This window comes from Dendropsophus ebraccatus, chromosome 4 (assembly GCF_027789765.1).
Source record: "Dendropsophus ebraccatus isolate aDenEbr1 chromosome 4, aDenEbr1.pat, whole genome shotgun sequence".
In the NCBI taxonomy this organism is placed as follows: Eukaryota; Metazoa; Chordata; class Amphibia; order Anura; family Hylidae; genus Dendropsophus; species Dendropsophus ebraccatus.
The window spans coordinates 118705044-118720328 of NC_091457.1; the positions used below are offsets into that span (position 1 = coordinate 118705044).

Here is a 15285-nt window from a genome sequence, read left to right on the forward strand (position 1 = left end):
CTGCATATTGATTTTTATTAGATTATTATGGTGTTATACAACACCATGAAGCTTTACATTGCACATAATAAATTTAAATACTTATTCCTGGAGTTAATGTGCTCACATTTTATACAGGCAATCATTTACTAATGCCTGGCAATCGTTTATCTAATGTGTGAGCATTTACACAGTTTTTTTATGTGTATTTTTGAGTTCCTGTTTCTGGGAAACATTTGGACATTAAAGTGGTCCTGATGCCTACAATGAACATTTTTGTGGTAGATACATTGAAGCTACTAGTGCTTCTCTGTACTGTGGGATGGCCAAAAGTTCGACTTGTAACGGTGATGGAAATGATTTTGATATCCACATATATAAATCGAAAGAGAAACCTTTCTTGAGGATATCGTTATAAACTGCCCAAAAGAGGCCGTAATTATCTTACCCTAGTTATAAATAGCTTGTCGAGTCAGGACAAAAAGGGCTTAAGCTGCTTAAAAAAAAATCTTCAGCCAATGTGGTTTCCCCACATGTGAAGGCTACTAATTATCGGAGAAGCCGAGATGATTCATGGTGAAAATGTAATATTGGATATAAAGGTTTCTTAGTGAGTGATGTCTGAGTAGTGCAAAGAATTCTACCAACATAGGTAACTCTTTAAGTGACTCTGTAACCAGAATCTGCCCCCCCCCCCCCCCCAAACCCCTTGTACCTTTGAATAGCTGCTTTTAATCCAAGATCTGTCCTGGGCGCCGTTCGGCAGGTGATGCAGTTATTGTCATAAAAAAACTACTTTTAAACTTGCAGCCCTGTGTCAAATTGGCGTGGCCTAGAGTGTGTATGCCGTAGGATTGAAACACCCCTCTATCTCTCCTCACCGCCCTCCTCATCACTAGGGAAGCCCCCGGGCAGGATTTTTCCTATTCATCACCTGAACATTGCACAGGCGCCTTAACGATCCAGCCCATGTGCAGTGTTCACACAGGTGATGAATAGGAAAAATAGTTCTAGGGGCATTCCTAGTGATGAGGAGGGTGGGGAAGAAGGACAAAGGGACGGAGAGGCGATGCAAGCCTAGGTCATAGACACTTTAAGCCACACCAATTTGATACAAGGCTGCAAGTTAAAAGTTGTTTTTTAGGACAATAACTGCATCACCTGCCGAACTGACCCCAGGACAGATCTTGGATTAAAAGCAGCTATCCGAAGGTACAAGTGGTTTGGGAGGGTCAGAATGTGGGTACAGAATCGCTTTAGGTTACATTGACCAAGCGATGTATAGGGTGTGATGTGGGTGTGAAATAAGATCGCCATGATGAGTTTGGATGACCAAAGTCCAGATTGTCTAAGAATGTATTTAGCTCCTGTTATATCTATTCCATTTCCCAAGAGCTGGGACACCCCCTATTTTTGTATTGCCAATACGGTTATATTCTGTTCTGTCACAAGATCTTGATTAGGACAATCTGCTAAAATTACTTGGATAATTTTTAGGCTATGTTCCCATTACAGGAACATAGCATCGTATATCGGGGCAAGGCGGCCATCTATTGATATAATGGCCGCTAATAATGATGAAGATTATTATTTGCAGCCATCAATATTAACAGACTGACACCTTTTTCCACCATGGTCCCATAATGGGAACATAGCCCCAATGCTTATTTGATATGACTGATGTTGAGGTGGTCCTAAAAGACAAGAAAACGATCATGGTGATCGGTGCTTGTTTATAAAACCTTTATAAGGCTCAATCAGTTATGCAACTGGGCCACACAAGTAATTGCTTGATCGGCTGTCCAGCCCTTTCTGGCTATCATCCCAGGAATTGTGTGGCTAATGGCCAGTGATATGTCTGACATGTCAGAATGGCCTGATTAGCCAGTGAATTAGAGTTTGTTTATTCATCAGCTGATTGCTAGTCAAAGATGCTGAAGATTTTTGGAGTTTAACTATTGCAACATCTACCAAATGTAGGAAATTACTGCTCTAGGGTATATTAAGCTTTCTTAGGACAGAGATCCAGTCTGCATCATATAGACTATCTACCACACTGTAATTTTAGATACCCTGTGTACTGTCAGCATCTTTGTAACACAAGAAGATGGTCAAGTTTTAGTTAGGTGGCCTATCCTATATGGGAAGACTTGGCTGAGGACTCTAGTTGTTGGCGAACCCCCCCGACTATCAGACATTTTTGGCAGGTATATACTGTAGATATGCTATAAGTGAACAGATTGGAATACCTTCAGACCGGGTTCACACATCGTATGACACTGGCTGTTCTGTGACCCAGCCATGTCACAGAACGTCCGGTGTCACTGAAGACCATCCCATCCGCATGGTCTTCATTTCTGTGGAATTGGGATGCGGGCGTACCTCTACAGTATGTGCGCACACAGGCATCCCAATTTACCATTGCACACAGTGGAGAGTGCGGCCAGAGCTGCACTCTCCATTGTGTGAACTGACATGTCTATGCGGCCGCTATTCAATGAATAGCGGCCACACAAAACTAACACGTCAGTTTTTTGTGCAGCCAGTTGGGATTCCATTCGTTCACATAGAACATATCTTCTGCATAAATCACAGCCGATGTTGCAATTTGCAACAACTACCGTGATTTATGCAAAAGATACCTTGTGTGAACATGGCGTTAAGCTGGCCACAGATACTAGATAGCTGTTGGTCGGAAGCTTGTTTGGCTTACTCTCCTGACCCTCCATACACAGGCTTGCTTTAGTCAGAATTAGGAGATAATTCTTCTAGTGGTAGTTTATCTCTCTTTAGTAGAAAAGGATCAGGTACAGTATCTTAAAGCGCAGCTGCCCAATGCTTCTTTTTGTTGATGGATAGGAGATAGGAAGCCTCCATACACAATATATGGTTGCTCATTCTCTCTAAAATTGGTGGGTTCAGCCAACATCAATCTAATTTGTATAGCCTGTTTTAGTCAAAATATAATCCAAAGGGACGGGCTGCATCATATTATAAATCTTAACTAAATAAGACGCCTTAGAAAAGCTGCTCATTGATACCCCTTTGGGAATCAGATTGAAGACTCTTCTCCTAACCATATACGGCATGGCATAACAGCTTACAGATAAATACAGGAAAATACATGATTTCACCATTTGTACTTTTCATACCATAATTATATTATTTTTTGTGCAGTTGCTTTGATTTCCTGTTTACATTTGGATTGTAGAAACCACAAAAAGTTTCCAATTTCCTCTGCTGTGAAAATGTGTGTGTTATTAACTAATTGGCAGTATATATATATATATATATATATATATATATATATATATATATATATATATATTGCTTAACTGGTCAACTTTGTAGTGTGATTTTTGATTCTGTGGTTTAATAATGTGAATTAAAATTTTCCTGGCTGCAACATGTTTAGTATTCTGATAATGCTTACCTCTCTGGAAATAGAACATTATACCTATAGACTTGCAGGTTAAAGGGCACCTGTCAGTTCTATAACATGTTACGAGGTTCAAACATATGCAGGCAGCTAGGAGATAAAACAAATGATATTTGTCTATTAGCCCTTTGTTGTTTGCTGAATTATAAAATCATGTTTTTATTGCAAGTGTCCTAGAGGCTGTGCTGGGCTTCAGCATGCATGCCTCCTCTCTCCCCTTCCCTTCCTGCTTGGCTTCCAGCACTGAACCCTGTATATCAATCATGCAGGGGAGGGGAGATGGGACAGGGAAGAGGCATAAATGCTGCAGCTCAACATGGATGGTATTATTATTATTATTTATTTTAAAGTGTCCTTGATTCCAGAGCGCTATACTCTTGATCATATAAGGAAAATATGATATTATAATTTTGCAAATTATCAGCTATCATCCCATGTCAGCATGAAATAGAGCCGGCAGATTCACTTTAAATGCTACTTAGACCAACTACATAAAAAGATGATTACTTATCTTGTACTGATTCCTGGTGATCAGCGGATCAATGCCAATTGACTATCAAATAAAGACCTATCAGAAATATTTTGACTCTGAAGCCTGCCAAATTATAAATGCAGCAGAATTATAAGAGACTGTAACTTAGAATAAGCATACTTTTCAGATAAATTCTATATAATCTGTAACATAAGGATAAGGCTTTGTTCCCACTAAGGTAACATACTGTAGCAGGGAAAAGTAGCCGTCTCGTAATATAGATGACAGCTATGAATGATCATGGTCTTTATTAGCGTCCGTCTATATAACGAGACAGCCGCCTTTGCCAGATGTATTCTCGAAGTGGGAACAAAGTCTGAAAGGGGACATGTACTTACAGCAGAGGGTCAATAGTTATGTTGGGCTATAATCTGACAACCAAGAAGAATCAAATATAATTTTGTGGTCACTCCTTCTTCTGAGTGGGAACTTGAGTGGGAACAAAATGGAGCCCAACCTGTTACAGCCGCGGTCACGGTACGTACTGTAGCTCTGTACCGCTGTCACTCCCCTCCGCCGCACTGTTCCTCCCAGACACATCCCCACATGGTCCTCTTCTTGCTTGGCCTCCCCCTCCTGCTCTCTGACAGCGCGGTGCACGCAGGCCGGCTCCTAGGGCATAAATTTAAAGGGCCAGCGTGTGCCTAATTGGTGCTTGCACCCAAACACTCTCCTATATATTCCAGCACCTCCCTGACCCCTCTGTAGGAGCCTCTGCATGCCCTTAGCGTGTGGTCCCAGCTCTTCGTTGTTCCTGCCATCTGCAGTTCCAGCCGTGTTCCTGCTGCCTGCGGTTCCCACCGTGTGTTCCGCTGCATTCCTGCTGTCTGCAGTTCCAGCCGTGAGTCCTGCTGTGTTCCAGCCTGCCCTCGTGTCTCCAGCTGCACCTCACCCGCCACTGTTAGCAAACCAAGTCAGAGGTAGCGACCTGGGGGTTGTCTGCCGCAGCAAGAACATCCCACCGGGCGGCGGGCACTGGTGAAGACCAGCGGCCCCTTAGACTCTGCTCCCTGGTGCGGCTTACACTATCGCTAGAGGTGGTACAGTGGATTCACGACTCCAGTCATTACACAACCAAGCACTGTGTTGACTACTTTAGTTTGAGTCCTCCATTACAACAGGCTATCATGAATGGACCTTGGCCAAATAATGAATGGGTTATTTGTTTTTTCTCTTTTTTTTTCTGTATTCTTTTATGGTGTTTGATTTTCTGTAAGAAAGGAACATCAAGTCACATTTTAACTTTCCCCTGCATTGCTTTGTTTAGTAGAGTTAATGAAGCTGGTAAACAGGGGGTTGTTTTTCTAGTCAGCTATGTAAGCGTGCACCTGTGGAATGTATATGTGTGGAATATGAGCTCTCTGCATTCCTCTTCCTACAGCCTTTTGGGCTAGGATAAAAGTTATTCAGGTTTTACAAACCTTGTTGTGTTTTCTTTGCACAGATGATCAGGCTATTTTTGTTACATGCCATCAACCCAACAATGTGTACTTGTTTCCAACCTCTTCGGTGTCCATAGTACTTGGTTGGTCATTGTCAGGTTCTCCGAGCCATTCAGAGACTACATCTATTTTGCTAACTGGAAAGTATACCTTACAGTATCAAGTAGCCTCCACTGGCCTCTACCATTGATGGAAGCTGGATGAGTTAATGGATTCTTGTTGGTTAATATCCTAGTCATTTATGACTCCAAGAGATGTCTAATTCTATTATAGGTTGTTTATATTAAAGCAGTTGAGTCATGAAAATAGCCACTTTAGTTACACAGTGGGTTCCGCTTTGCAATCCTAACCAGTTGGATGTTAGTTCTGGTGAAAGCTCTGACAAGCTATACAACAGCATCGAATGCAGGGCAAAAGTAGTATTGAATTTCAGCTATACAAATTAATAAACCATATAAAAAAGATAGGTCAGGTGCACTAGATCAGGAGTCACTCTAAGTGTGTGTGCACACTAAAGAATCCATGCGCATAAGCTGCCGCGGATTCCACTGCTCGTCCACGCTCCCGCCTGCATCTCTGCCTGTGCCATAGACTCTATTCTGTTCACAGGCGGATTGGAGTCTATGGTATGGGAAGAGATGCGTGCGGGGGTGAGCATCGGAATCCACGGCGGGCTATCCACCCGGATTCCGTAGTGAGCTTGCACCCTTAAAGAATTTATCGAGGATAAGGAAAAAACAAAACTACTTTCTTGAAAAACAGCACCACACCTGTCCCCAGGTTGTGTGTGGTATTGAAATTCAGCTTTAATTACCTAAATGGAACTGAGCTGCAAAACTACACCCAAGGTAGGAGAGATGATGTTTTCGAGAGAAAGCAGACATGTTTTTCCAGTCCTGGACAACCCCTTTAAGGCTCCTAAATGGACCAGTTATCAATGTATAATAGCACAGCAACGCTCATTCCCGCGAATGGCAGCAAGATCGGTGCTGATTATTGTGCACTCATTGGCCCTTATTTATTAGTCACCAATTCAGACTCATAAGTAGGAAACTATCATTCTGTTTTGTTTAATTTTTCTAATAAAGCAGGTGTAGTCTTTATGATATCACCTGCTTAAAGGGATTTTTTATCATTATAAAAACATGAGTCCTTTCTCCCAGAAATAGCACCACACCTGTTAATAGTTTGTGTCTGGTATTGCATTCAGGCATTATTAGAGTGAATGGAGCTGAGCTGCAGTGCTACACATAGCTAAAAAACTATGTTTTTCTAATCCTGTACAACCTATTTGAGGGTGCTTATTGGTATTGTGTGAATGCAGATTATAATTAAGTTTTTTCTTTATCTGTGCTATTTATTTAAGAGGTTTCCCAGCTGCACGGTGGGTACCCTTTAAGCAAAACTTCCGCTATAAAGAACAATATAATGGTAATATATTTCAAGCAAAATCCTTATCTGTTTTATTCCTTGCTACCTGATGTGTTTAGGTTATGAAAAACAGAGCACAAATGTATAACTTAATTTAAAGTAGCCCATTTCAGCAGTTTTGTTTTTCAAATTAAAATTTAACATGGCCCAGTAGTGTTCTGTATCTGGTAGGCGATCAGATCTGCAATGCAAAATAGAAACCACAGGTTTGTCTGCTAAACATGCAGAAAATTGGAGAGGCACAATAGATAAACATAAATCAGTTTATGGGACATTTTCATAATAACATCGCTCTGCGAGTGGAAGGAGGAAAAAAAAGCGCATTATTCTGAATTTAACACAGCCCGCCTGTGTCAACTGATTCCGCACGTAAAATTAGATGTTTCACACGATCAGGTTGAGTGAGGCTGCTGTCTGGCTTTTCTCATCATTGGAAATAGTCTGATATTATTTGAGGGAATCTCTATTTTATGAGAACCCATGGAGGGGTTGTCTGCTTCAGAAAACTCAGTGGAGATAGAAAGATGGGGGTCAGCATTCAGGACCTCCATCTATTTGCTAGAGCAAAGATTGCCTTCAAAGAGCATCCCTTGCTGTGGAGAGCCAGCGATCTCTATGCATTACACAGACAGCCCTTTGGCTTCAATGGGAACTATATAGTGCTTCATTTCATGGTGGTGCTGGAAGGAAATTGAATACTTGCACTCTAATTCAGTGGCTATAAGCGGAGATCATAACAACTATGAAGGACTGATATATTAAAGTGATAGTGTACCATCGAGGTGGCTTTCATGTCTTTGCTTGTATATGCCTTCTTGGATGTGAAGCTGTACAGTGATATAATGGAAAATCTGTGTTTAAAAAAAAAAAAAAACTGTATTATTTGGCCAGATAAGGGAATGGGCATGTTCCGAATCTATTGTATCTGTGATTTTTGCATTGTTGAGATCTTAGCAATTAGTCCTGCTTCATCCGTAGACCATGTTCACACATGGCGATACAGCTATTGTTGCTTAACACGGCCATGCCAAACAATGGCCGCTATCTATGATGTTCACTCGGCTAATTGGCTGGGTGAATATCACTTCATTTTAATTGGGTTGTGAGCACATTCGGGTGTACCCGCACTCCAATTAGCCATAGCACACAATGTAAAGTCCGTCCGGGAGCCGTACTTTACATTGTAAGAACAGGCTTGTACGGGCACTGTTCACTGAATAGCGGCCGCACAAAATAGACGTCAGTTTTTTTGTGCGGCCACATAGAACAATGAACATAGTGTATACAGTGTGTATACACTACAGATGTTGTTCTATAGAATCTAATGTATAGCCACACAATCACACATAGCCACACATCAAAAAACTGCGTCCGTTGTGGCAATCTGCAACAACGTAGTTACAATCTGCATTAACGGATGTTGTTTATTGTAAATATACGTAGTGTGAACGTGGCCTTAATTAGTAAGACATCCTCAGTAAAGATGACCGAACCTCAATAACATTCGGCTTCTCCTGAACCTGAGCGTGCGGCATTTGATTACGTGTGGCTGAAGAAGTTGGATGTAGCCCTAGGGAGCCCTGGAAAACATGGATACAGTCTATGGTTGTGACCATGTTTTCCAGGAAGCCTTAGGGTTGCATCCAGATTTTTCAGCACCCGGTAATCAAATGCCACATGCTGATCTGCAGCCAGTGATTGGCTGAGCAGCCTGTCACTTCAGAGGCTAGCTCTGCAGTTCTTGTGGCAGCTGTGAGACTGGGCAGAAGCTAGGAGATACCACGGAGCGGGCAGAGGCACCTGGGAGAGTGGACAGGTATGTTTGAACTTTATTATTATTTTACAATAAAGACGAGGGCTAATGATGTCTGTGCAGCCCTTGCTGCAAGATAGTTGAACTGTGTAATAGGCTCAGTAAACAAGTGCTGATCTAGCAGATTGGCCCGCATTTACATTAATTATCAGGCTCTGTAATATGGCATTATGATTAATTTTGGAATCCATTTGCATTCAATGTTTTACTACAACACATGAGGAAATCTTAGTTGGACATATAGGAACAAGCCGTAGGGCAAGACAGTACAGAAAGTTATTAGAAGAGATCATTGGCTTGCACAAACAAGGAAAAGGATAAAAAAAAATAGCAGATGCACTGAATATTCCTAGAGACACAGCAGGAAGCATAGTTTGCAAGTTTTAAAGGTCCTATTACACCAAACGATTATCAGCCGTACTTGGTCGATTACCGTCCGCTCCACCCGATAATTGCTTGGCAAAATTGGTCATGTTTAAAGACTACGATCAGCACGATGTTGGCTGATCATTGCCTTTCAACACGTTGAATTAAAACAATCATGACAGCGTTTGTTTGCTGCACGTTGCTTCATGAAACAGAAGAAGTGGCAGCAGACCACTGCCCTCTTCATAGGGCCACCCGGATGATCTAAGGATCGTCCAGGCAGCCCCTCCTAAAACTCCTCATGCTCCCTGCTGTTCCTACTTGCTGTCTGTGTGTGTAATAGCACAGACAGCAAGCAGGGAACGAGGAGAAAGCGAGCGCTGGTCTGACCGGTCGGCTCTCGCTTCCTCCTCATATCATGCTGTGTGATATCGCCTTAAGTTAAAGAAACACTTACTACAAGACAAACCCCTTCAGTGACTGCAAAAGGTCTACAGTAGGCACTGACATTTAAAATTCCTCAGTAAGGCAGGCGCATACTAAATGTCTTCTCAAGACTGGCTTATTTACATGCCTATCCTAATTTAAGTACCACCCCTCTCATCCATGCTGGGTTTATAGAGAGGTACAGGCCTCTTAATGGATCTAGCACATCAGCAGCTGGTACATATTTTGGTAAATTCAGCATAGTGGAGACCGTTTGCGAGGAAGCCAACGTTAGGACACCATTAGGCTTTCCAACAAGACAATGTGAAAGAGTAGCTGCCATGAAATATAATGTTTGACATGTCATTGAGCCATGTCTCATGAGCCCCGCTGGGGTGTGGAGATGAAGCATGGGAGAGATTGCGGCAGAAGTAGCTAGTGGAACCCATGAGTCCTCTAAGGTTTTAAATCTGTGAATTTCTTAAGACCAAACCTTTTTGCCCACAGTTTTAGCTACAAAATTTCTAAGTCGTCCCCCATTACAAATGCAGCTAGAGCTTTCTATTGTTATTCTAAAATGTTCTTGAATTTTTTTTATTCTGTATAATAATTTTTACCTTGTGTCTATGACCTGTTCTTGAGGACACCATACATTTTGCCTGAAATAATTTCTGCAAGTTCCCATGATTTAACACCTACCAGCCCCTTCTTTGATGTTGGCCTTTTGAGCAGTGAATATCTAAAAATAATGCTTCACCGAATGCTAAGTACGGTTAGTCTGGGAACTATTACACCATGTTTTGTGGTTATATTTTTATGTGAAATTCTGTAGGCAGTCACCACAAAAAGCTGTCTGCAGAATGTTGCTTCACCATTGAATGAAATAAAGACAAATTCTTCCTAGTTTGTAAAAATAATATTCCTGAGTAGCGGATGGCAGTAATAATCAGAGTATTTGTACTGTATTGAACTTATCGGGACATCTTGTCCTCTTTAGTTCCGTCTTTATCTTTAAGGTAAAATTTACATGTTATAGATAGGACGTCGCATAATCACGGTGTGTCAGTTTCCATATCCTTTTTGCTCAACAGTGTAACATTTTCCATTTATATGTCATGGCTGCTTTAAATTTTAAGATGAGTTGGAGGAATTATAGATCTTACAAGTTTTGGCTTAGATGTTAATACCCTCATTCATACTCAGGGCCTTTCCCACTTTTGGGTCCTGGTGGTCCTCCACTACCCGTACCCCCCACCCAGACTGATTCTTCATATAAGGTTGGGAAACATCAACTCCCAGCATGCAATTACTATTATCCAAGCCAAACATTGAGCTGCAGCTTCACATATATGTTAAGACATGAGTTTTCCAGTTGATCTTGTAGAATAGGGATCAAACATTATATAGTTATAGAGCAATAGTTGTATAGGTAGTTTATATGTTCTTTACTTCTGGAATCACAACCTAATAGTAAAATGGGATCCCCCGATGACTATTTAGTGTATAGTAACAAAGTTAATAAGGCTGAAAAAAGACAAGTTCAACCTACAGAAAAGCTACTGTGTTGATCCAGAGGTAGTCACAAACCCCTATGAGGCAGACGCCAATTGCCCCATGACAGGGAAAAAATTCCTACCTGACTCAAAAAGTAAATTAGAATAGATCCCTGTCTCTGCCTCCGACTGTCATTTTGCCCAGGAGCCTCAACCAACCCTTATCCTGTCCTGGATACTCTGAATGTTGCGCTGGTCTCCATTCTTCTATCTTTGTAGTAGAAGAATATATTTTGAGACAGATCGGTCTAACTTTTTCTATTAAAGTGTACCTGTCAGGCTAGGCGGGGCCAAATCATCGGCGAGTTAGTCTGTTAAACCGGAAGTTTGGGTCTCCTTAATGGAAACACACAATGAGGCCGTAATGTACGCAACCCCCATTGGATCAGTTGGGTCACACGCATTACAGTCTTATTGCCTATTGGTATCAAGGATACCAGAACTTTCGGTTTAACAGAGGAACTTGTGGACCAGCCTGATGGGTACACTTTAAGCCTTTATGGTTTATGTGCTTCTTGTTGGCATAGTTAAAGGAACACTCCAACTAAAACAGATACAGTTTTTATTCTAGGGTTTGGGGAGGTGATACATAAGACTTGTATTCTTTCACAGGTGTACCTGTGTATCATCCCCCACTCCATCAGGTCTAGTACTATGTGTTACCGAGTTTATCAGCCATTCCCAGTGTGTTTCTTTATGTTCATCAAGTAGTGACTAAAGGAATCTAATGTGCGATTGGTGGGGTGTAACTCCTAGGACCCCCAACAAACAGCGGAATAAAAGGGCAATGGAACACCATGGCTCCTTTGTGTCAATAGTTTAGTTCTATTCACTTTGATATTTGCCTTCATACTGTTTACCTATTGTTTAAATGAAGAAAAGATTCTGGTGTGATTTCTTTAAAAAAAAATAAAATAATGGGTGATTATAATAAAAACAAGATAATTGCTTAATTGTGTTGTTATATTTACAATCAGCGCTGAACCAAAGCTAAATTACGATTCATTAAGTGGCTTTCTATATTGTTACAAATTATTATCCATTGTTGCAAATAATTATCAAAAATAATCTTTTTGATTTCTAGTTCAGCTTTTCTGCTAAAATACAATCTTTAATACATAATTAATTGTTGCGTCTAGAATCATTCTACATAATAGATCTCCTTGGTAACATATGACATTCTTATATTCACTAGGTGATAAGATGTTCTCTGACCAAAGGGGGGCGGAGAGTCATTCGAGTCCTGTGCATTAAAGGTCTTGTCCAACGCCCCCCCCCCCCCCCCCCCCCCATATCAACCATTGGAACTACACTTGGTTGCATTGACAACTTATATTATAATGAAGAGTTTTGCACATACAGGGGTGTATCTAGCTAGCCTTTCTGCTGCTTAAAGTGAACAGTACATTTTAGGATTCGCTATTAGGGGGGGCTGATAACAAAATAAAAAAATGACAAATTGGTGTTGGTATGCATTACCAAAGAGCTTGTGTTTGGCTCCAATCCCTGTTTTATGGGTTTTGTAGGTGTTTTTAGGTGTTGTACATGGTTTCTTTGCCACATTTTAAAACCACTTTCTTAGAATTCTCTCATCATTTTTCCTCTTTCCTCCTCATTCTAGAAGATTCTTGATTGTTTAATGAGTAGCAAACCTCTTGCTAACATTTTAGACTGCTGAAGCTGTCATGGTCTTTGGAGATAGTCTTTCTTGTAATGACATTGTCTTTGCCATTTGTGAACAAGGGACGGGACTTTTAAAGCATAGAAGGCTAAAGGTTCCTATACACATTATATTTTTGGGGTCATTCCTGCCATGTGTTGAGTATTTGTACGTCCGTCTAAGAAGTATGGGGCTCTCCTGATCATCCACCAACATATGATGTCGGTGGAGATAGGGGTCAGACGTGATAGAATATCCCCATTGTTCTGGGACAGATAAGCCACAGCTAGAGTAGTCTGGCTGCAGAATAACCCTCTCCTCCCCATAGAGAACACAGGAACACTCAGCCATGCCAAATGTTCCTGCGCATAGGGAGAATGGGGGTCAGGCGGGAGTGATAACTGACGGCCGTCAGTTATTGAAGGTGTATTGAAGTCATGTTCAGTCTAATGTTAGGCTCACGCTATTTAATCACAGGTTAGTCTGATTTTGTCCTTTATTTGAGACTTAGCACAGGGGCCATCAATAGTGTTCTGGCATGGTTTTCTGTTTTCCTGTTTTATTTTGTTATTTTTGTGTCTTGTCTTTTTCTTTCTTTTTTTTTAATCATATGAGATTATATAGTTTTCCTAAACACTTTATTTCAGGACATATCTTACATGGTGTACTTAATATGACGTGGAGCTGATAATGTTGGCCGTAACTGTATCCCCAAGGTTTCTGTGCGTCTGTGTTTTCCACAATGCCTAACACTTTGCAGGATGGGAATCCTAGCTCATCTACCACTGAATGGACATATTAGTAACTAAAGTAATTTCACAGCACTTTTTAATTCTGAATACAAAGCCATCTCCTCTGCTCTCTTTTCCGAAAGCCTGTGTTGTTCTTGTGAATTGAAGAGACTAGTACTGGCTGGTACTGATAAGCAACTGTCCTGTGACATATTGTTTTTATTAACTCTCTGGATGTCATTCACCATTAAGCACAATTGGATTCATTTGTGTATGTTTTCATTATTTTATTTACTTATGTTTGCTCATGCCCAACATGATGCCAATGAAAATGTTGCCGACGTGCTCGCCTGCACTCTTCCTTTATTTATGCTCAATTGATATTTTTTTTTCTTTTTGTCTTCAGGGTAAAGAGATTGACCTTTTTTGGTTGGTTGTGAGTGAAGATTGCTTTGCAGAACCAGCTACTTATATAAGGTAACCATTTTCATTGTAATGTGCTGCGGTTTGCATTTCTTTTTGGGTAGGTTTAACTGTATTTGTACAAGATTGTAGCAGACTGCTGGCATTATACATTTCCATCATATTTGCAAAAACTTCAGCTTAGACAATTATAATATTAACTTGGGCCCATGCAGTGAGTGGCTGCACATCAGTTTTATTCTGGATAAAACCCCCCCGTTCACTGTAGTTCAGAACAGAAACAATGATAACCACCTAATTTTATGGCAACTTTACAAATTTCTCAAAAAAATCAAAAAAGTTTTGTTTTATTGAAAGCAGTGCATATTTCGACAGTGCAGATTCAGAAATAACCATATTTCTCCATTGTCCAACCACATTTGCTTTGCAGTAACTGATTCTAAAGTGAAACTGTCTCTGATGTGGGATTTTTTTCATATCATTTAAGGGGTACAAGGGCAACCATGTTTAAAGAAACATGGTTGCCCTTTTCCAAAAAGACTGCCACACTTGTTCATGGATTATGTCTGGCATTGCACCTGAGTGCCATTGAAGGCAATAGAGGTGAAGTACAATACCATTCAGCCCTTAAAAGAAAGCAGCCATGTTTTTTAATCCTTGACAAGCCCTATAGCTAGAGAAGTTTATGTGGTGAGTGAAGACTGGTCACTGGAACCAAGCTGAATGGGGCTGTGGCTTCCATTACTACAACCAAATAGGAGAATTTCCTAGGTGTGCCTATTACATAGTGGAGAAATACAGTTGGGTGTCTAACTGCCCGGCTGGGTATAATCTCCATACAACTACACTATACAGGCTCTATAATAAATCTGTGGAGTCCATTCAGTACAGCTCTGTGATGCAGCTCCTTTAGAATCAATGGAGCCACGTCACAGAGGGCAGAGGAGGTTGTCACACAGGAATAGACTGGCCTTGTGCGCGGGAACCAGCCGGCGGTTTAAAAAAGGACTGTGGTGGGGCTGGTCTGTTAATGTAAAAAAAGAAAAAAAAAAACGTTGTACCTGGTGGTCCATTTGCTTTAAGTCAGTGATTTTGGAGCCGTGAGCTATCAGGCTACCTTGATTATACTTCTGCGATATTTCTCTTGACACTGTACAGTTATGCCCGTATATATGAGAAAGGTTGCAAGTTCTCTTCTTTGGTCAACCTCATACATCTTTCCTTCTACTGTGAGTAATAACAATGGCGGTTATACCTCCTCTATTATCTGAGGTGGAGAATCACCTCCTCTTCTTGCAAGGAAAAGCATTTATTATTGTGCACATCTATGATCATTCGGTTATTCCCTCTGTTTATCGGCGTATTATATGTATTAGTGCTGAGAACTTCATCAAGGTATCATTAACAAGGTTTGTTTTTTAGTAGCAATGCGCATTTGTCTCATTGCCTCCTAGACTTCACGGTGGAATTGGCCCCAGGGTGCTAATGTG

The 15285-nt window shown here is 41.0% G+C and overlaps 1 protein-coding gene across 12 annotated transcripts in view; it reads left to right on the forward strand.

Moving 5' to 3' along the window:
• The window catches only part of FOXP1 (forkhead box P1), a 576401-nt gene that overhangs the window by 226664 nt on the left and 334452 nt on the right, over positions 1–15285 (forward strand). For 11 of the 12 annotated variants that reach the window (XM_069966877.1, XM_069966876.1, XM_069966887.1 and 8 more), the window contains one exon: positions 13779–13849. The exons of the other annotated variant lie outside the window; for it this stretch is intronic. The gene's annotated coding sequence lies outside the window, so the exon portion shown is untranslated. The remainder of the gene's footprint in view (positions 1–13778; positions 13850–15285) is intronic. 12 annotated transcript variants of the gene reach the window in all.